We start from the raw sequence: 5,092 nt of genomic DNA, 5'->3' as shown, positions 1-5,092 counted from the left end.
AAGCTATGTAGCAAAAACTGTTTTTTTGTGATTTTTTACATAACATTCAATATTATGTAATAATTTTATTTTGAAAATAAACTTAATATTTGTATACATTTTTACAGAAAAGTATGTATCTCTATCTTTAAAAAAGATATATAGTGGTGATTTTATAAGATAATTACCTTTAATAACACAGAATTTTTTATAAAAGCATCATAAAACCCCAGGGTAGCCACGCCGAAACATGTATTAAGGGCCCAGGGTAACAAAGTGTTTAAACAATATTCCCATTTTATTTCTTACTTTTAAAACATATGGTAATGTAGAATCGTGGAGCATTGGAATAATAACTATTTATTGTTAGTATCACTAGATAAAGGAATATCAACATTTTCCAATATATAATTTATTTAATTTTTTGTGCACAGGCCTTTCTGATTCAAAGATTTCCATCATCAAGGCACTTCACCATATGGTTAATCACTTAAGTAACAATGGAAACATTATAATTTGGCCCCGTAAGAAAAAACCCAATTAACATAATGAAGTACCACAGCCGGTCTTTTAAAATACTAATTCTATAACTGAAATAAAAAATATTACTATCTTATTTTCTTCTAATCTATTACTGATGAACCTTAGTAAAGAATGTTTGGAACTGATACACAACATTTGCTACTGTTAAACCACTGACAATGTTAGTAAAATCAAGCCTGAAGACGAGTTATTAAAATGCAAGTGTCTGATGTCTCCTGATAATGTTTGCTACTTGCATGTTTTACTGTTTAGCTTGTAATGTCTTTAATAAGGGTTCAGAATTTTTCTCATCATCATTTATTAATCACGTACACTAACCAGAGGTTACAGTAATGCAGGGGTGTTGACACTTCCAATAGTAGATACTGCCACTATTGGTCAACTGGTATGTTTACTGACGTTGCTTACCTAAGTCATGGTGAAGAGTAGCGTAAAGTGACTTTCTTCTCCATTTTATTAACCACGTTCACTACCAGAGGTTACAGTAATGCTGGAGTGTTGGACACTTTCCAATAGTAGATACTGCACTATTGGTGAACTGGTATGTTTACTGACGTTCTTACCTAAGTCATGGTGAAAGTTAGCGTAAAGGTACTTTCTTCCATTTATTAACACGTTCACTACCAGAGGTTACAGTAAATCGCTGAGTGTTGGACGACTTTCAATAGGTAGATACTGCACTATTGGGTCAACTGGTATGTTTACTGACGTTCTTACCTAAGTCATGGTGAAGTTAGCGTAAAGGACTTTCTCCATTTTATTAACACGTTCAACTACCAGAGGTTACAAGTAATGCTGGGAGTGTTGGACACTTCCCAATAGTAGATACTGCACTATTGGTAACTTGGGTATGTTTACTGTAACGTTCTTACCTAAGATCATGGTGAAGTAGCGTAAAGGACTTTCTCCATTTATTAACACGTTCACGTACCCAGAGGTCTACAGTAATGCTGGGTTGGTTGACACTTCCAATAGTAGATTACTGCACTTTATTGGTATACTGGTATGTTTACTGACGTTCTTACCTAAGTCATGGTGAAGTAGCGTAAAGGACTTTCTCCATTTATTAAACCACGTTTCACCTACCAGAGGTTAACAGTAATGCTGAGTGTTTGATACAACTTTCAATAGTAGATACTGCACTATTGGTTAACTGGTATGTTTACTGACGTTCTTACCTATAGTGCCAATGGTCAACTAGCGTAAAGGACTTTCTCCATTTATAAATTTTATTGTTCAACCAGTAATTAGTTTACACGAGTGAAAACATTTTGTAGGAAGAAAATTTTACAGTAGCTCGAGATTTCAGAATGGACCACAGGTTTTATTATTCTGTTTTAATTAGATTACGTGTTGGCTCATTAGGGACTGGATTCCATAACAATCATCTTGTAGTCTTTGTGTTTCGAAGATTATATAAAAAATTAAGGTACCTAAACCTTGATAAACAAATTCCATCCTTAAGTGATTGAATCAAGTGATCCATCAATTAAGTATTTAAAAAATGTGCCTTAATAAACGAACAAAAGTTAATGTGTAGCTCCTACAGATGACTCGCATTTTTAAAACCCCTAACAATGAGACACCTTGGTATTTAGAAGACATGCATGACATCTATTTACAAAAAACTTTGGGAGTGTTGCACATGGTATTATATTTTTGTTTGTTTTAATTCTGGGCCTATTAAAAAACGTAAATTATAACAATTTCAAGTATTGTCTCAATTCTGGAAAAGTGATTAATTAGCATATTCACATCTTGTGATTCAATTATTTTTATTAGTAACTCTACATGCTTTGAAAGTCTGTACATTCAACACATATTCAATGGTACTAGTAATTTAATTCTATACTTATAATATTTTAAGGTTAGCTTTAATTTACTAAAAAATGGATATGATTCTATATTGATTAGTGCACTGGCTGGAAGACAAAGCAGGTTCATGTAGTTTCGACCGGACAGCCGATGAGGACAATCACATGGATTACAGGAGAAGGATGCATCTATATCGGCTGTGAGGGGTAATGGGCAAGGACTTGGAAACAATACAGGCTCTCGTAAGAAAACATGAAGGATTTGAAACTGATTCTTGCAAAGCAGTAAAAAGAACAGGTATTGCTAACTTATTACTTTATGGTAGGTAATGCGTTAGACTTTACAACTATCACACACTTTCTCACTGATAAAAGGTAGGGTTTTTACCAGATATACACCATAATGTGAATTGTCACTGTAAAATGAACAAGTGATTCCATAATGGCTAACAAATTCTAACATAATTTTCTGGGCTGGAGAATTACATATGGGCTGCATAAGAGCTATAGACGAAGGTTAACAGATAATGGAGATTGAGCATTGTAGGGGAATGGAAAGTTTTAACTAAAACAAATAATTTTATAAAGAAAAGTAATAAAATAATATTGCAATAATAATTATTTTAAAATAATAGTGGAATTGTCGATTGAAAGGCGGGCACTACTAGCACTTTTGCTAGGAGTTAAGATGGGCTTCTTGCTACAGTTTGATAATTATCCTTCTGGTGTCCTATCTCTACATAGTACTGTATTTTTTGTTCATGGCACTTGTGAATCATTGAATCAGTGATTTTGCTGTGTAATTTGCTAGCAATACGATATAAATGTATAATTATATTAATATGCGTTACAATGTACATTGGATTTTTGAAAAAATTCCCTTTGGGGTAATTGTAACATTTAAATAAATAAAATAAGTCATGAATGGCCATAGCATTTGCGACTGACCAACTGTCATTGGCTTTAATCATGTTTTGTAATGGTTTTACAATTGAGTACATGTCTGTATTTTGGAGTATGTGATCCGGATAAATCTAGATGTAATGTTATCGCAAACACTTTAAATAATCTAGATATTTTGAATACAAAACTTTTGTATTATTTTTTGTACTTGGCGTAGGAAAATGACAGGTCGGTTGGGGTATGTGTGACATATTTACAATTGGTAGTAGGCTTTAGAAGTTTGTATGTTCTTAGGAATCTTTTGGTTAAACTTAATATACACGTACACATTGGTTCATGATCAATCATACACAACAAATAAGACCACGTCCCTTATACAAAACTGGTATCATAGATTCGATTTATATTTTCACTACATTGTATAATTTTGTCTACTGGCTTGTGGTCACTGGTGGAGTCTGTGGTGAAGAGGGCTGGGAGGTTGGCAGGCTTGGTTTCCTGATGCAAGGATGATCACATAGAGGTGAAACACGAAGAGACTCTGGGATTGCTGGAACCCATAACTGCTGGAAATAGGCTTGAACGGGACGTGACAAGTTACAGCAAGCAGAGCAACTACAGACCTATCTTGATCAGTATAGAGAACTTATGTAAGTTAACACTGCTCATTTCACTGAGTTCAAGAGTAGATAATTTTTACATTAATGTTCCCTCAAAAGATTACCTTTCTAAATTAGATCTGACACCCAATTTGTGGTGCTGTGATGTTAGTTATAGTCATTAGCTGGAATTGCTGTTAGGACAGCGTATTGAGTTCTTGAGTATTGTATCAGACAGGACACAAGGAGGAATGTTCATGCTTGGGTTTTATATGATCAGAAACTTACAAAAAGACTATAAATTGTCATAACATTGAAGCAATACAATTCTGTAATCAATTAAACTTTTAAAGAATTCCAGTTGTTACTCAAAAGCCTTGTAATTGTTGATTTAAATAGTAGGTAATTGATCTTTGAATCCTTTTAATTTGATTTTGTCATAGCCACTGAGATATTACTTGGTAATGAACAGTAGCTATGTTAGGTACAAACTAATTGTTTGACCTTAGTAGGAAATAAATATTTCTACTATTTACTATATTACTATTACAAGTTGCTGTCTACAAATTTTATATTATTTGATCAGTGTATATTTTTATATTTATCAATGTTAAGAACAATATCTTTATTAATAAATTGTTTAATTCGGATACTAATACTTAGACAGTACAAAATCAGTATTAATGATACTGATTCCTCTTTTATTTAATTATTAAAAAATAAAAGATAATAAATATTTTATTTAATTTATTTACCATATAAGGAATTGTTATTATCAAAACACAACATAAACACTGTTAATAAATGCATAAAACTTATTCTATGTTAATACTCTGTTTGATAAATAGTTGAAATACGAATAAACTATAGTATAATTTATTTACAAATAACATTTAAGTAGATAAATATTTAAGATTGCATACTAATTTGCAAAGTAATATACAGTTATTGCATCTTTGTGCTTACCACAAGAGTGTTTTTGGTGTATTTAAAAAACAATTAAATAAATACAGCTTTTTACATTATTCTATTTTATAAATAGTAATTCAATCAAGTAATTTAAATTTATAAATAACTACCTTCGAATTAGTAGATTAGTGAGCCCTCATATTATTTCAATCTTTTCTATTTATTCTCCCCATTGCATATATTTTATTACAATTATTTATTTGAGTGAGAATGCATAATTTTGTTTTTAAAATTTGGCTCTTGCGAACTGATATTAAAATATTATATATACAGCTAATATTGGAC

Source organism: Homalodisca vitripennis, unplaced genomic scaffold (assembly GCF_021130785.1).
Source record: "Homalodisca vitripennis isolate AUS2020 unplaced genomic scaffold, UT_GWSS_2.1 ScUCBcl_12837;HRSCAF=22762, whole genome shotgun sequence".
In the NCBI taxonomy this organism is placed as follows: Eukaryota; Metazoa; Arthropoda; class Insecta; order Hemiptera; family Cicadellidae; genus Homalodisca; species Homalodisca vitripennis.
Note: the sequence above shows the minus strand (reverse complement) of the source record.